The sequence below is a fragment of the Felis catus genome, chromosome C1 (genome assembly GCF_018350175.1).
Source record: "Felis catus isolate Fca126 chromosome C1, F.catus_Fca126_mat1.0, whole genome shotgun sequence".
Classification (NCBI taxonomy): Eukaryota; Metazoa; Chordata; class Mammalia; order Carnivora; family Felidae; genus Felis; species Felis catus.
In genome coordinates this window covers 146,661,482-146,680,703 of record NC_058375.1, presented here as the reverse complement: position 1 = coordinate 146,680,703, position 19,222 = coordinate 146,661,482, and positions in this window count along the sequence as shown.

Sequence of the window (19,222 nt, the reverse complement as noted above, 5' to 3'; positions counted from 1 at the left end):
AGCCAGGTGAAGATATTTTTCTGAAAGGTATGAGGAGAACCAGAAGACCACAAACACTCTTACCTAATCCTACTCGAGGTCAAAAATAAAAACCCTAAGACTTGGAAAGAAAGAAGTAAAATTGTCTCCCTTTGCAGATGGCAATGGAGAATATCCTAAAGATTCAACCCCAAAACTTTTAGATCCAATCAGTGAATCCTGGGGAGTTACAGACTACAAAATTAAGATACAAAAGTTGGTAGCATTTCTATACACAACAACAAATATTCTGAAAAAGAAATAAAGAAATTGATCCCATTTACAATAGCATTGAAAACAATAAAATACTTAGGCATAAATTTAACTAAGGAGATGAAATATCCTTACTCTGAAAACTACAAGACATTGATGAAAGAAATAGGAAACACAAATAAATGGAAAGAAAGGTATCCTGTGTCATGAATTGGAAGAATTAACACTGTTAAATGTCAGTACTACCAAAGGCATCGATAGAGTCAATGCAATCCCTATGAAGATTCTAGTGACATTCTTTTATAGAAAAAGAAGTAAAAAAAACTTCTAAAATTTATATGGAACCACAAAGACCTCAAGTGGCCAAAAAACTCTTGAGAAAGAACAAAACAAGAAGCATCACATTCTCTGATTTCAAACTCTACTATGAAACTATAGTCATCAAAAGAGTATGGCACAGGCATAAAAACATTCAAACTGACTAAGGGAATAGAAAAAAAAAACAAAACAGAAATAAACCTGAGTGTAAATGGTCAAGTAATATTTGACAAGAGAGCCAAAAATACTCAATGGAGAGAAAGACAGTCCTTTCAGTAAATGGTGCTGGGAAGACTGTATATTCACATGTGAAAGAAGGATTAGGCCCATATCTTTCACCACTCACAAAAATTAACTCAAAATGGATTGAAGACTTAAATGTAATACCTGAGACTATAGAATTCCTAGCAGAAAAATATGAAGGCTCCTTAGAAGAGTTTTGGTAATGATTTTTTGGATGTGAGACCTGAAGCACAAGCAACAAAATTGAAAATAAACAGTGGTGCTACTTCAAACTGAAAAGCTTCTACGCAGAAAATACACCGTCAGTAAAATGAGAAGATGGCCTATGGAATGGGAAAAATATTTGTATACATATATTGCTATTCATAATATATTAAAAAAAAACTTGTATAACTCAATAGCGAAAACAACAAATAACCCAGTTTTAACAAACAGGCAAAGGACTGAGTAGACATTTCTCCAAAGAAGATGCATGAAAAGCCAACAGGTATATGAAAAGATGCTCCATATCAGCCGTCATTAGGGAGATGCAAATTAAAACCACAGTGAGCTCTCATGACTGTTTGAATGATCATCACCAAAAGGACAAGAGCTAACAAGTGCTGGTGTGGATGTGAAGAAAAGGGAACCCTTTTGACTGTGGGGTTGTAAATTGGTGCAGCCACTGTGGAAAACAGGATGAAGGCTACTCAAAAAATTAAAAATAGAACTACCATATGTTCCATCAATTCCACTTTTGGGACTCTATCCAAAGGAAACAAAAACACTAGTTTGACAAAATATCTGCACGTCCATGTTCTTCTTATTTCTTTTTCTTTTCTTTTTGTTGTATCTACATGAGAAGATAGGTATAAGTTGAATCTGTTGTGGTCATCATTTCACAATGGAGGTAAATGAAACCATCATGGTGTCTGCCTTAAACTTAAAAAGTAACATATCAATTATTTTTCAATAAAACTGGACAAAAAATAAATATTTTGTTTAAAAATGAACCTAGGTCTGATCTAGCTTCTAGGTTTAAATGTCAGAGGACAAAGAAACCTATCAACCAATTGCAATAAAAAGGTCAATATGTAAAATAGCTACACACACCCCCCCACACCCACACCCGAGACAGGTAGGGAAATTCAAACACCAATGGGCTATATGATGATGTTAATATATTGTTAGTAATTGTTAAGTGAAATATGGTATTGTGAGTACGTCTTCAAACAGTATCCTTTTATACTGAATTTTCACATGTGAAAGTATATGCTGTCTGGGATTTGCTTCAAAATAATCTAAGAAAGGGAAGGGGAAGTGGCTAGGGTATAAAACAAAATTGGTTAAGCGTTGATAATTGTTAAAGCTGTGTGATGGGCTTTCATATTATTTATATAATATATTTATATTTATATAATATATTTATATTATTATGAGGGATAATTATATTATTTTGTCTATATGTATGATATTTTTCCATAAAAAAAGTATTTTAAAAGATAAGCAGAAGAATATACTTTGCGGTTCATAAATTTTAGTTCCTTATCTGGAAGACTTTTTGATATTTCCTGTATTTTATTTAAGGTTTCTGCCTTACTGGCGTTCCTTTGTATTTGTCCATTGTAAGTTAATATCTTTGCTTTTGACTATTCCCCTGATTTCCAAGGTTGTATAGGTTTTATTTCATCTAAAGAAAAAGCCATCCTTTTAAACTTGGGATTACTTCTCCTAGTTCTTGACATAGCCTGTTTATCAGTACTGCCAAATAATTCTAACTTATGCTAAGAAAGCAATGTCTCGATTCCAAGTCTGAATTCAAATTTCTTTCTCGTTCATGATGGAGGGCACAGCAACCCTACTGGGGTTAGCCTCGTAATTTAGATGACATGATGTAGTTATTGCTTTATGGTATACATACTATCATATAATTGTAAATAATTAGAAATTAATAAACACCATCATACAAAAAATAGGATTCTCATTTTTATTACACTAATTGATCTATAAGTCATTTTATAATCTTTAATCAATTAAAGTGGAAGTGTAATTGTAGAACATTTCCGAGCCTACAGAACATGGGGGAGCTGCCAGAAATGAAGAAGCAATAAAACTATATTTTAGGTTTATAAAAATATTAAAATCGTTCAAATTGCACTTCAGTCCATTATGGAGACAACAACTACTCATGTATAATTGGAAACATCTGAATTTTTATTTTATGTTTCTCTCTTAATTTCACCGAAATTATTCATAAGGAAGTATCACCTAGCTCTTTAAAAGACAATATTTTCTTAAGACTTCTAAATTCTTTGCTCAATCTCTATCAAACACTACCGGTTTGTGTAACTACTGTGCTAATTATTATTGTAGTCACAACAACTGTCCCTTACTAAGTCTTGACCATGTTGCAAGCACTTTATGTATGTTCATTAAATTTTTAATATTCAAAACAACCTTGTAGAGAGGGTAATTAATATGTCTGAGTTTTTCATCTTAAATGAAGAGCTACGCTTCAAGTTGAGATCTGAGTCCCTAGAACCCACATTGTTTTTTCCAGCATAGAGCACTATGTGAAATTATTAAAGCCATGTGTCCGAAACCTATTGTAATTGTGGAGACACCACCCTTCCGGCCTAATATCAAATGCATCTTTTTTCACTCCAAGAGAGCATCATGCACTTCCATATTGCGGGCAAGCAAGGGGCACAGGATAGAGAAATAGAAATGATACCAACTCTTTGGAATGCACATTCCACTGAAAATGTTAAGATGATATTCTCAGTAAAAAAGGATCAGTTTGAGGTGACCTAGTATGTGATTTCCAAATACAGGAAGGCTAAATTAATCTGATTCCAGAAAATGTAACATAGGAGAAAAAGAAAGTCAAGAATAATGCATCATCAAAATGCTAGAAAAAAATGTATTACAGATAGATGTTGTTTACTATGAGGTTAAGAGCTTCTTCGTTTATATAATACGTCTTTGAACACTGCTTTCTTACAGCATCATACCTTTAACATTTTGTTATATAGATTCACTCACATAAAATATATTTGGAGGGTTATATAGTCAGATTTATCCCCTTATTTACAGTGATATCCCATGAAAAGATCCTTGGATGTGAAATTCTGTCCAAGAATTAAAATTTGGATCTCATTCCCTTCTCCAAGAAAATGATTATAGTGAGTTCTGCCATTTCTCTTAAAAATCACAGGGGCGCCTGGGTGGCGCAGTCGGTTAAGCGTCCGACTTCAGCCAGGTCACGATCTCGCGGTCCGGGAGTTCGAGCCCCGCGTCCGGCTCTGGGCTGATGGCTCAGAGCCTGGAGCCTGTTTCCGATTCTGTGTCTCCCTCTCTCTCTGCCCCTCCCCCACTCATGCTCTGTCTCTCTCTGTCCCAAAAATAAATAAACGTTGAAAAAAATTAAAAAAAAATTTAAAAAAATAAAAAAAAAATCACAAATTGTCCATAATCACAATCCAGGTGCGTTGCAACTCTCCAGGGCAAACGTACACATTTAGCCACTGTTAATTCTACAAAGAGTCATGCAGGCCTTGTCACTGAGTGGCTGCACATTGTACTCTCACATCCCCTACTCGGTTCATATGGAATTTGTGAAACCTCACTTCTTTATAGGTTTTGGGTTCATTCTAGGTTCCAGGTAACACAAGGTGTTCTCTCCGCCTGAAGCTCACTTCCCGGACTAACTCCTCCCATCCTTCAGGACTCCGCTTAGACCTCACTTTTTCCATTTGTTTCTAACACATACAGGGATTTCTAATCAACAGTGTGAACCTTCCAGTATGGCAAGGGTTGGGTCTTCACCTTGGTACTTGATTAATTCTCTCTTCTCTGGGGCATGGGAGTTAATGTTTCTACTTTATAAGTTTGCTGAAACAAAATCCCAACTATGTGTCAACAAAACACAAGGGAAAGTTGTTGGATTTAAATGGGGGTAGAGTGTGAAAATAGGAACACTCTGCATTAAGAAAACATAATATTGCAGCTCTCGGTTAAGTAGACAACTACAAGTCACCATGCACACTCTTTTTCCCATCACCATTGGACAGTACAGTGGGACTGACATCTAATCTCCATGGAGCCTCTAAGGAAAGGGAAATCAGAGACTTGGCCTCTGCTGCCGATGTGACATTATTAGTGACAATCCCAATCCCAGCTCGTCCAACCTGTTCATTTGAGGCAGTCAATTTGACTTTCTCTGCAGAACTTTAAGGCTTCCATTCAAAATGACTCTTGGCTGTCGCTCATTGGATATCTACATGTAATACAATGGCTGGGCCAGTTGTCAGTAACGAAGATAGTGAAGTCAGCTATTTTCTTGACTTCAAATATCTGGAAGTCTGGTAGTAGCAGCCACAGTTATGTCCCAGGTTAAAACTCTGCTAGGAGTAAGGAGTTTGTAATGAGGTGACGAAACATCCAAAAGTCGGCAGATATTGTGGAAACGATAAATATCTGTTCACTTCACTTTATCAAGGACGACCTCTGATTATCTCTTCAGGATAAGAGCCAGCTCTATTTCTCTTGTTCCAAAAGCCTGCTTAGAAAAAATAGCCCATGGGTATGCTATCTTAGGTGTTTGACATGGAAAATGCCTAACCTGTGTTTTTGTGTGCATGTACGTGTGCTTTGAGCATTCGAAGCATGCCTTGAATAACACTGCATGCACATCCAAACTTGGGTGGCATACCCCCTTGATATGCTCTTATCGCATTTTGTATCATCATAGCACTTACCGTACTGCACTGACTTGCTAATTTAAACTCTACGAAGACAGGAAAAATATTACTGTTCATTTTTGTGTCTGCAGTGCCTAAGACAGCCCCAGACACAGAGCAAGCACTCAATAAATATTATGAGTGAATGTCATATCAATTACAAAAGATAGAATAGATTATGGGTATACTTTTCATCACTCTCAACCTATTCATACCGACTCTTCATGTATATTTTTGTGTATCCCAAATATCATTAGTGCAATCAAAGGCACAATTTTAAAGTTATAGGACTCCCACTCTCACGATAAAGCCAAGGCCCAGCTGACCTTACTGCTCTGTTTAGCTATCAACAAAATACACAAGAAGACGAGAGAAGCCCAAGAACACTTTGCAAGATACTCAACAATACATTTCTGCATTTTCAGGTGGTTGAAAACAGCAGCACAAAAGATACTTTTTTTCAATTAATTTTAAATGAAAAGACAAGCTGAACAGAGAATTCCATAGCAGAGACCATAGTCAGAATGTCCTGGCACCAAGTGTCTCAAGATTCAATCAAGGGCAGAATAAATGCCCTGCTGAGTCATAACTCAGTGACACATCATATTGCATTTTTCCTCCAAGAACATTTTTGAATAGAATGTTACTGTACAGGGTCCAATTTTAGAAGTAAAAGATTGAAAGGTCATTCAGTCCTTTCTGAAGTGACCTGAAAGTTTTCTCTTTATAATACAACATATAGCATTTTCTCCAGTTTAGGTTTTAAATATTAAACGTTTTGCTCAAATTTTCTTGGGAGCTAATTTCCATGAATTTGGCTTTCCATTCGTCCTAGAGTAAACAGTCCAAGAACTTACTGTTTCACACCCTACACGACCTGCCCCTCCCCCGCATTACATCCCTAAGCTCTTCTAGTGCCCTATGCCTTGATCATCCTTTTCTAGTCTCTTTGTTCTTCCTTGTACATGCCAGGCCTGCTCTCACTTCCAGGCCTTTGCCCCGGCTGTTCCCTCCACCTGGAGCACTGTTCCCATTGATATCAACATGGAGTCACCACTCTCTTGCCAGCTTCAGACCTTTGCTATAATGTTATCTCTCAGTGAGGCCTTTCTTCTCTACCTTTTTTGGAACCTTGCCCCAGCACCCCTTATGTCTCTTATTCAGATATATATCTTCCATTGTACATACAACTTTCTAACATAACATGCAAATTACTATTATCTTTAGGACTACCACTATTACCTCTCCATTGGAGTGCGAGCTTCTTGAGGGAAGATAATTGTTTTTCTCTCTCTAGCACCGAGAACAATCAGTGCCTACTATGTGTCAAGAAATAGGTATTGAACACATAAATGCAATAGCTATGTATTAAAAATAAAGTGTGCAGTTTGCGAAAAGATTTAAAAGGGGCAAAAACTTACTGATGTCTTCAATTTAAAAAGGCAGAATTTAATATGCAGCTTGATTACGATTATGTAAAAAGAGATTGTAAAAGCAACCAAACACAATCCCACGCGTGGTGAGAAGAAGAAGGAGAAGGAGAAGGGGAAGGATATATACCTAGTAAAACTCATAAAAATTGAAATTATATGACAAAACCATGAGTAATTTTCCCTTCCTTGTAATTTCCTAAAACATCTAAATTTTTTCTAAAAAAATATTTTAGTCTTTAAAAAATGAGAGAAAAGCTAACTAAATATATAAAATAGCTTTACATAATCTCTCTGAAGAAGGCAGACATTTTCAAATAGTTTCTCTGACCAATCCCAAAAGAGAATCTAAATTTAGGAAATGTTTAAAAATCTGTCTTGAGACTCTTTAGTAAGGTGGAATTGGGTCACTTAACTTCAGAGTCCTTTGCCTGAAAACCCACTTAGAGAATATCAACAACTTCAGCGCTTCCCTTAGTTCTAATCCTGGGTGGTTTTATTTTGTTCTCCTTTGCCTTCTGTTCATTTTAGCAGGAAGGCTTAATTAGACTGAAGGGGTTATTTTAACCCCATTTAGTTTTAGGAAAACCTGGCTGTTTTCGGGAAAGAGAGTTTCAAAATAAATAGAACCAACTCTGTTCCTTGCAACATCAAACTACATTCTAGAAAAGCAAGCGCTACCTAATTTAATAGCAGAACAGTTTCTAATAAGCAAATGCCTTTGACATCAGTGACAGTAAAGTGTTGCTGTATTATAGCAAATTCGTCACTATGTCTCACAAGCACTTCACATGAACTTGGATTCTTATTTTTTATCCAAAAAAAGTTTAACAAATAAAATAATAAGGAAGAGTGTAAACAAAAAAACCCTCCTATCCCACCCCTTTCAAACTAAAACCACACCTTCCAAACAGATACCCCTTTAAATTCAATGAATCCATTATCTGTTTGGATTATCTACTTGATTCACATATATTATCTACCTCCTTTCTCTTTGCTCAGTATGTGTATTTAAATTTTGTTTGAATCTTATATTGGCTAAACATCTAAATTTAGCTAAAATGTTTCAAGCTGCATTTCTTGTATACACTTTCAGAAATACCTATATATTTTTATGAAAAATTCCAAGATCTTCATTATTTTTTACTTTTTGCTCAAATAAAAAATAAGTGTATTTGAATACTGCTTTCTTCTTTCCTATTATATTCTTCAATTTTAATTGCACCTTCCTTTTTAAGAATATAATTATTTTTAAAGCAATTGGTTAAATTTATTTAAGTTTACTTAATAGTTCTCTCTCTGTCTCTCTCTCTTTCTCTCTTTCTCTCTCTACCCCCAGTTATTTTTGTCTGAAGTTTTTCAGTTGACTACATATTGCTTCTTGTCTGGGGTCCTCAAGACAGAATCTGATCTGTGTTGGAAGTATATTACTCCCATCCTTCAGAGTAATTACAAATATTCCAAATCCAGATACTTGAGCTAATGGGCAAGGCTTGACCCTGGTCTCAGATGCAGGGTTGAGTCTCCGTCTCCCTTTCCTTAGATATCCATTTTAATTAATACAGGCCTTAGTCTCAGTCAGTGATCCGTTATAACTCCAGTCAGCATACTCTCCAGGTTAGGGATGTTCTCTTTCAGTCCCTGATCTCAAGTATGTCCAAGTACCTTGAAGAGAAAAATGGTAGAAATCCATTTTCTTAATGAGCTACTAATGCTGTAACAAATTACCAGAAACTAAGTGCTGTAAAACAACACAAGTTTATTATGTCATAATTCTTGTATTAAAAAGTCTAAAAGGGGGTCTTTGCTAAAACCAAGGTGTCAGCAGGTCTGGGTTCTGTTGGGAGGCTCTAATGGAGAATTTAGTTCCCTGACCCTTCCTGCCTCTGAAAGCCACCCCAATTCCTTGGCCCTTATATCCTTCTTCAATAGGCAACAGTAAAGCCTCTTTAAAATTTTCCTTCTGACTCTAACCCTCCTGCTTGCCTCTTAAAAGGGAATCCCTTTGTATTCACACTGGGACCATGAGCTAATCCAGGATAATCATCCTATCTCAATATTCTTAGCTTAATCACATTTGCAAATTATATTTTGTTATGGAAGGTTACATATTCATAGATTCTGGGGATTAAAATATGGACATCTTTGGGGGGATTTATTATTCTGCCTGTTCAGGAAAGAAGTGATTGTAGCAATTTGGTGATTAGATCACTCTCACGATTGGTGCGATCCAAGGAGATCAGACTTTTCCAGGAGGTTATTGAGAGCAGATCATGGAATCATATTGTCAAGAATTGCTATACGATTTGAAGAGAAGGAGCTATTTCAAAACATGAATTTGTACTGCTTTGGTGTGAAGTCTGATGCGGCACTTCCAAAAATATCACTTTGTTTCCCACTTTGATAAAGACATTATCTCCTCTTTCTCTACTTTTTCTCTTACTTTCCGTATCCTACCTTCTTTTGATTGCTCTTCCATTTTTATCTTGTTAATGTTTTTAACATTAACACTCTGTTCTGCTAGCAAAGCTGTCTTCCAAATTCTGGCCGCATATTGACTCTACAAATTGGAAAACACTATTCAGCATTACATTATTATGACTATGTAAAGGTTTTGCACTGCTGAACCAGTTAGTATTCTAGAAATATAAACTTTTATCTCTCGCTCAACTGTTGTGACCTCTGGATGACTTGATAGAAAATGTTCCTAGCTTTGACAACAGCAGAGATGGATCCATTTTTTTATGCGACACTTACGGATTACATGATCATATCTTTAGTTGTCTCATATTTTGGCCATGATTTTCTTGAAAATATTTTCTTCCTAGAGTTTATTTCCCATTTAAAAAATTATTATTTGGTTTTTTTATAGACACAGTTTTTTCAGGTTCTTAATAAAACCATCTCATTATTTGAGTATCTCTCTTTCCGTGAAAGCTTGTCTCAGAGCCTTCTGTCCTCTGGCTCCAGTCTTGACTGGTTGTTAGTAGAATTGCGTACGGTTGTCACTCTCCCTTTTCTGCCCAACTGAGTTAAACTACATATTCCTGGATTGATCCCATTTCTTCCTCATTCTTAGAAGCTATCCTTGCTTTTCTGCAATATACCTTTAAGTAACATCCTTTGGAAAGTCTGCAGGTGAAGAAAACTTTCTAAATTCTTTCATGTACAAAAGGGTCTTTTTAATTGGTTGTAGAACTGTATCTTGAATATATACGTACACATATAATTTTTTTTCCAGAAAATTTAGAACTTGCAGTATTCTAGAATCCACTTAGGTAGTTCATATTTCTTCTGTTTTGCCTTCTGGAGAATTTTGGGATTTCAAAGTTATATGATCATATGTGGACTGGATTTTTAAAATTCATTTCACAGGACAGTCAGGTACACTTTTAATCAGAAAATTTATCTTTTACCACCTTTGGAAAATTCTCTTCTATTTTATCTTTGATCATTTCCCTCTGCCTACTTTTACTATTCTCTCTTTTTTATTTTTTAGATAAACACTTATTAGTGGATGTTGGACCTCCTGGGTTGCTGACTGCTTTCTTATTCACTTTCCATAATTTTTGTCTCTTTGTCTTTATATTTCTCTTTGGGAATACCTGTTTGTTTGTTTGTTTGTTTGTTTGTTTGTTTGTTTGTTGTAGTTGGTGGTGGTGGTGGTTCTTTTCAAGTGAGACAAAACTGACATGCAACATTATATTAGTCTCAGGTGTAAAATAGAATGATTTGATATTTGTATATGTTGCAAAACATTCACCACAATAAGTCTAGTTAGCATCCATCACTATCCGTACAGAATTTTTTTCTTGTGATGAGAGCTTTCAAGATCTACTCTCTTAGCAACTTTCAAGTATGCAATACTGTATTACTAACTATAGTCATTATACATTACATGCTGTACATTATATTCCCATGAGTTATTTATTTTATAACCCAAAATTTGTACTTTTTGAGTCCCTTCACCTATTTTTCCAACTCCGCACTCCCCACCCCTTTGACAGCCACATATCTGTTCTCTGTATCAGTGAGGGTTTTTGTCTTTCTCTTTTAAAGATTCCACATATAAATGAGATCTCATGATAATTGTCTTTCTCTGTCTGACTTATTTCACTTAGCATGATACACTCAACGTCCATCCATATAACTGCAAATGTCAAAAATCTCATCTTTTTTCAGGGCTGAATAATACTCTAGTGTGTGCGCGTGTGTGCATGTATGTGTGTGTGTGTACATAAAATTTTCTTTATACATCCATTTGTTGATGGACACTTAGGTTGTCTCCACATTTGAATAGCAACACATCAGTGTATCAGAAACTCTTTGTTGTTCCCTGGATAATTTCTTTCTTTCTGTATTTACTTTTCAGTTTCTTTATCTCATTCTCTCTCTTTGCTGTTACTAGTATCTATCTTCCTAGTGATACCTTACAGTTAAGATTGAAGAAATTGGTAGCTTGTAGGGGTTACCTGTGACATAGACCCATAGGATCGTATTTCTGTTGGTATCGCCTCTGAGGGAACATTCCAACTTTTAAAAAAACTTATGAAAAGTAAATTGGGGATTTTTTGCACTATATTTTTTGAGATGTAATTCCAGCATAGTTAAAATATGGTATTATATTAGTTTCAGGTATAGAGAATAGTGATTCAACAATTCTACGCATTTGAGGAGGGCACTTGTTGGGATGAGCACTGGGTGTTATATGTAAGTGGTGAATCACGGGAAGCTAATCCTGAAGCCAAGTTATGTTAGCTAACTTGATAATAAATAAAAAAAATTAAAAACAAAAAAAAACAATTATGAGCATTTCTCAGTGCTCATCATGACAAATTCCTTAATCCCCATCACCCATTTCACCCATTCTCCGGTCCACCTCCTCTCTGGCAATTATCAATTTGTTCTCTATAGTTAAGAGTCTGTTCCTTGGTTTGTCTCTCATTTTTTTTTCCTTTGTTCAATTGTTGTGTTTCTTGAATTCCACATATGCATGAAATCATAGGGTATTTGGTTTTCTCTGACTGACTTATTTCACCTATACTCTCGAGTTCCACCCATGTTGTTGCAAATGGCCAGATTTCATTCCTTTTTATGGCTGAATAATATTCCATTACATGTATATCACATCTTCCTTATCCATTTCTCTATGAATGGACACTTAGGTTGCTTGCATAGTTGGCTATTGTAAATAATGCTGCAATAAACATGGGGTTGCATGTATCCCTCTGAATTAATGTGTTTGTAGTTTTATGGGGTACTAGTGTGATTACTGAATCATTGGGTAGTTCTATACTTAACTGTTTTCGAAATTTCTATACTGTTTCCCAGAGTGGCTGCACCTTTTTGCATTCCCAATAATGCACAGAATTTCCTTTTTCTCCACATCCTCACCAATACTTGTTTCTTGTGTTTTTGATTTTAGCCATTCTGATGGGTGTGGGATAATATCTTGTGGTGGTTTTGATTTGCATGAAGAGCAAATTTTGAAAGAATATGCAACTGGAGCCCTTTTTGAAAACCCATGGGGTAACCTTTTTTTTCAGACTACTTAGCATGGAAAAAGACTAATTATCTTATTTAATTTAGTTGTGATTAATATATTTCCATTTAATTCAATAGTGGGCTCAGAAGACAGTGACAACAAAGAAAATAGTTACATATATACAAATTTTCAGATAATTTGTGAATTCAGTCATGTCTGCATATATACATATATATGTACACATACAAAATTTCACATATACATATGTAATTGAGCTCACAAATTTTTAAAACACAGCATGACGAACATAGGGAGCTCATTCCATCCATGATAGCACCCTTAAAAAAAAGTAGGCAAAAGATAGACATTTCCACACCTGTAGGTACCTGATAAAGAAAGAATCCCTTATTCAGACTATATATACCCAGGTACCTTAACTTTCCCTTTCCCTAGTTCTTTCCTAAAGGAAATCCACTATCTAGGGCGGGAATATGTCTGGACCACAGGAATCTGGACATGCTGTCTGCTCAACTTTCCTCCTCAACCACCATTTATAGCCTGTTAGGCTTCCCTCAGGAAACTTCGGTGGCCACTGTGGTCACTGCTATTGCTATTGCTATTGCTATTCCTTCCCAAGCACACCCCGCCCTTTCCCCCTCTTCTGTCCCCTGCACAGTTACCTCAGATTAATCCCTTGCCCTTTAGCAATCCCTTCCATTTGTGAATACAGAGAGAAACAATGGCCTCAATTATGGCTCATAAACACTCATGTTACACCTGTAATAAGGAGTGAGGGAGAGCCTCCAATTGTGAGGTGAAATTAGACACATTCACAAGCCGGCCCTGGGCACCGCGAGAGCCCTTGAGTGGTGCCAGGAGTCCCCTTCAGAATTTCCACAACAGTCTCCACCTACACCCTCATCCTCCTCTAATTAAACCTGCTTTCCTTAAGCACCGGCATTTCCAAAACAGTCCTTTTCAATTTTGTTATTTCCCTGTGTTGTTTGATTACTGGTATGAAAACACCCATAATTTTTATAGATTTTCTCTGAACATGTAAAACAATGTTTCAACAACATCGTGTGTTGGGGGAAGGAGGGAGGTTTGCCTGAGCTCCTAATCTCCATTATGATATCGTTGCTGCAGGGAAATACATTCTGGGTTCCACACAAACGACTTACAGATGCACTTCCAGAATATAACCCATCCTGAACACGGGGACTGTCTGTCTACGTGGTTGAAAAGCACCGCAGCTCCATTCCATCAAGCATTAAAAAGTCTGCAATTTCACATGGAGATCAATCACATTGTTCTCTGGCCTAAACAGTTTTGCAGCTAGTGGCTGCTAATTTTTGGAAGTTCATTTATTTTCCTTCGCCTGGCATAAATTGTTATTCAAACTGGTCACTGATACCAGGAGGCCAAATGAATACTAATAAAAATATTGAGAAGCCACTTGGAGAATGTGGAATAGCCAAACTTAAGAAGGACTGTAACAACAAAAAGAAACGTCTATATAAAACATTGGGCAGCTTATGAAATGTCTACAGACGTTTCAAAAATCAGGAAGTGAAAGCAACCCTAAGACATCAGAAAAAGTATTTACAAAACAGTAAGACACAATGTCTTATTAATAAAGTTTTCTTGAATGAACTCTGTGAGACATCGTGTTGCCTCTTGTTCTCCCGGCCAGTATTTAGACGTATTTCGCCTTTTTAAAAGTGAAAATATTTTTTTTCAGATTTTGTGCCACTAACATAAGTACGCCTACCGACCAACTGATTACATTACAGTAGCAATACCTATTTCAATAATTTTGGATTCATTCTGATCTGGAGGGGGGAGGGGAATGAAAACTGGGAATGATTATTATTTCCACTTGGGCATCATGTTGGAAAATGTCACTTGACTGTGGCTCGGATTACATGTCTTCTGTGAAAAAGAAATGGCCACAGGAGTTACTCTAAATCTATAGTGTGTAGAGTCTATGTCAGCACGCAGAGAGACAGGAAAAATTTGTTTCTCTTTCCACATGGGAAAAACAACAACCTTGCTGATTTTTTTTCTTGTTTTATCATGGAAGAAATGACACCCTCCTCCCACCCCCATACACACACATAAAATTATGTTGCTGGCCCCAAAGGTCAATGAACACATTCATGCAGAAAGACACGGATGGCTATTTCTTACCATAATAAGGGCTTGCATATGTTGGCTGGGAGAAATTTGCACAAGGACATATTTTTCTACAGGTAATAGTAAGCAAATTCCTTAGGTTCAAAGGGGAATTCAGTGAAAACACGGTCTAACGGAACCAGGCTGTCTAGCGAGGCTTACCCAGGTAGTGCTGTTTGTGTTTCATGGCAGACCTAGACAATTGCTTTTGCCACCTAGGTGCCCCTCAAATACTGCCACTGGGAGATGAGTTTCCTTTGCTCCAGGTATGAATCCTGCAGCGGGTGATAGATACAATGTGGTGAGGTGTCACTGGATGTGGGAGAGATAAATGTCAATTTGATTGTGACAGAAGGAGGGCATTAATGGATAGCTCTGTCCCTTTGAGGCGCACTCACGTTGCAGAAGGAGTTGAGCAAGTGGAAAACTTTGTTTTCACCCCGTGGAATGGGGTTCCTTACGAAATGTGCTTCTGTGAGGATCCTGTTGGAGTTTTAAATCTGTCTAAATATGAATGGACAGGAGGAGCCAAGTTTCGTTTAATTTTTAAAACGTTTTTCTATACGATATCAAGTTCTACATGCTATTTGGAGGCTTTGGGGGCCTGGCTTTCCGCTCCCTTTGCTTTTAAGGCAGGTAGAGAAATAAATTATTTTGACCTCGCAGGTGAGGAAAAGTAAAAGGGCACAAAAATAAAAAAAAAAATTAGAACCCTGGGTTTGCGTACTCTTAGACAACTACATTCACTTTCTGATCTCCCAATTCCTCACCTGCCAAGGAGAGGTAATAACAGAGCCTTACTTACCTCACTGGGTTTTTGTAAAGATAAAGTAAGATGATTTATATGAAAGCCATTTATAAACTTTTAGCGCTAGTAGAATTAACTGACCTTTCCAAATTGATTGCAAAAAAAAAAAAAAAGCTCAAAATAGTTTCTCAGAATTTTTATGTAGGGCAATGTCGAGTAAGTGAGTCAAGCATTTTTGCAAATGAATCCTATGAGGAAAATGTGATCTAAACATTATACTCTAATTCCCTTCAAATCCTACTTTGACAATAAAGACAACGTACACACACCGACCCAGATATTCCCAAACACAAGAGGGAAAAGAAGCAGAAAGACCAGTTTACAAATGCAGATGTGAGCGACCTCCCCTACCCCAGCACGGAAATTGTTTGCTTTACAATTAGAGTTTCTCTCCTAGAAACTCACTGCTCCTTACTGGCGTTTTATTTAGTGAGAAGCAGTGAAATGAAGAAGAACGCAACCTAATGTTCACCCTCCCTTCATAGAGTGAATTTTATCTCAAACTGTTGAAAGGAAGGTGAGGAACATGCTCTGTCCTAGTCCCTAAGAGAACAGCGAGCATACACAAAACTTGTACCTTTCTTCAAATGTGTTTAGCCTTGAGCTAGCAAAGGTGATATATTTAGGACTAGCAGGAATGGTGATGAGTTTCAGAAGCAGGGAGAGAAAACGATGACAAATTAATTTCTACACTGACTCAAGACACCTGCATTTGTACTAGATATTCTTGAATTCCAGAGGTATCCTTAAAAAAAAAAATCCCTTAACAAGGATCCTGCAAGAGAAGGACGCTAACTTGAAGAACAGAGAGGAAATTAGAGGTGGAGGACAAGCCTGAAATTAGTATCATTTAAAGAGTGGCCCTGGCACCTCCAACATGAATAAAACTAATTAGTTTAACACTGTGGCTCCTCCTGACAGTTTTCTTTTCCTTTTTTGATGTAATCAAGCCCTTTTCCTTCACTGTCCTAATTCATCACAGGCTTCATTAGAACCGCAAAGCACAAGCCGCTGGGACGTCTCTTCTGCGGATCCAGCCCTCTATTCATGACTTCAGTCAGCCTGCAGACGACTCCCCGCACATTTAAGCACCCGGAGCTGGAAAAGAGCGAGAGCTCCTGCTTTATTTGTTCACATTCTGAGCCCTATATGATTCTCATTCCATTGCAGATGGCCTGAAGCTGTCAGGGATAAATACCGGGGTTAACGAAACCGTTTTGTCACTGGGACTGGACAACAGAAAGACCGAGTCGAAGAGCTTCTTTGTTAGCCTATCACTTAGGCGCCTTTCCTCTGGATTCATGTCTGGCTCATGGGTACACGGGTGAACGCTTTCCCTCTCTCTGTTGGGTTTTGTGTCAGTTGGTGTCGTTTGTCTGGATAGGGAAAATTTCTGTGTCCTGAAGAAACGCTTTCACCTGCGAGTGAGGTAAACACATTGTGCGCTGTTTTGCCAAAAGAGGGCAATGTTGCTGTTCAGAATGTCCTCATTCTGTTCCCTGGGACCTGGTCTCTGGAACGGTAAATAATCGCGCTGTCTCTTCCCTTTCACCACAGACAAGTTTCCACATGTCTCTGCACTCTGTAGTTAATCAGGACTTTGTAACTATCTGTCCTACCTATTAACTGCATCCACTCCCAAATTGTTTAAAGGTTAACACATTTCACTCCATGCATGACTGGCACACACAGGCCAAGTGCTGTCTCTGAAATTCGAAAGCCTTCCTTTTCATTTGCCAGGAGGGGAAGCAACCTGCTTTAGGAAATACTGCAAAGTATTTTTGCCGTGTCCCTATTCTCAAATATTCAATCAGCGCACGACCCAGTCGTGGTCTTCAGAGGTAACCACACTGAGAATAAAAGGGAGAACAAAATACACATTCATTTTCAGTGGATTTACTTCAAAATTAGCCATCGTCTGATTAGTTAAAACATGATTCGAAATTAACACCAGCGTGTTGACAATAATCTTAATAACTGGCACTCAATCTCTTTTGTGGGGCGTGGGGGAGTGGATCTCGCATGCTATGATTTTAAATTATTTAACCCCACTGTGAATTCAAGCTTTTCTATAAGAGTTGTTTTCTTTAGGAGACTCTAAATCAGTAACCTTCCTTTTTGGGAATAAGAATGTTGATTTTTTTTTTCCCTTGGCAGCTTATTATACTTTAAGAGGTGATTTCCACCTATTTTTCATTCCTTTAAAAAAATGTAATTTAGTTTTTTGTTGTGGTTTTTTTTTTCTTTTTTCTGGAAGCACAATTTAGGTTTTCAATGGGAGGTTTGTTTGAACAGCAGAATTCCTGGAATTTTCTTGTCAAAGAAACACTCTCAGTCTATATCAACATGCTTGTTTGTGCTTTTGCTCTCTGAAGAAATTGGCAATGGAGCTGGGCTACCGTAGAACGCTACCGGAGCAAGCTGCTCTTGCCTGTAATAAACCCACCAGTGCCTTTTCTTAAATGTATGTGTGCCCGTGTGTGCATATACTGGGTGCACACACCCGCACTGACACACGCGCTTCCGTCCCTGCCTTTGGTTTCTTAGTCCGGAGTCCTATTTAAAGTTCATTAAAGGGAAGTAATTGTAGACATTTGTCGTGAGCATTAAACATTACTGGTACCATTTCCTAGAAACTGCAACTAGGTATTTTATCAGAACCAACAGTCTGAAAATATGAAAATTGCAGTCACTAAAATTAAAAACACATTAAGAGAAGAAGAATTGGGTGTGGAGTGGCAGATTCTTGGAGCAAGGGACAGTCTTCGATGGGCCTCTTGGTTTTCCCAGTCTCCAAAGTGCCCCACGTTCCCATATTTAACTGAGCTTGAGAGACTTTAAAATAGAGTCTCCCGTCTCGGGAGCATCAATAAAACCCTGAGAGAGCTGTGTCTGCTGTAGGAGGTGGTTCCAGGGATCCCTTATTTAACATTGACTTAGTTTACCGTGGCTCGGCTTTTTCATTTCTTCTGTGTTAAAGCCCGTCATCTCCTGTCTGCTTCCTTCTCCTGCATCTGTCAGTATATGTACATGAGAGAGCCTCTGTTATTAAAAGAATAATCACCATATTGCAGGTTTCTGAGCCCAAGATTGTATTTTCTTCCTCAAATATTCATTAAAAAATAGAGATTGTGTTTTATTGAAAGTGCTCTTTAATGAATGGTATTCCTGTTTGCGTACAAGGGGAGCTTCCAGTGCAATACCCTGACAGTAATTGTGGTCTGAATTGAGAACACCCAGTAACGGAGTGCAGTTAATGGCCACCCTGTGGATTGAGTGCTCCACTTTTGTCATATCTGGTGACTTTTTAAAATGCAGAAATTAGTTAGGCCAGTAAAGAGTTAATTATGTTCTTGTGTCAGGAAACCCTCCATAAGCCGTCAGAGGAAGGAATTCTTTGTCTTTAATGCAAAACAGAAATTGCAAAGACCCTGGCAGATGAAAATGTATAAATAGTAAGTGAGCATCTATTGTGTGTGCCTGTGTGTGTGTGTGTGTGTGTGTGTGTGAGCCATGTGTAACATGAAGAACAAGTGAAAAGCCTCCAGTAGGTCAGCCCACAACCATAAGAAGCACTGAAGGAGTCAGTGGCACCTTTTCATTTCCATCCGGTGCAAATAAATAAATGGGACAAAACTCCTTTCCGGCCAAATTTCATCTTTCTACCTCTGTACTTTGATTTCATTCCCTATCACCTGATGCTTACTTACGTGTAAAATAGGATGCCCAACTTAAGAAACTGGTTCTTTGTGTAAATATGGTCTCCTCCATCAGGTCCAGTCAAAACAGACATGCCCATAAATGGGTTAAG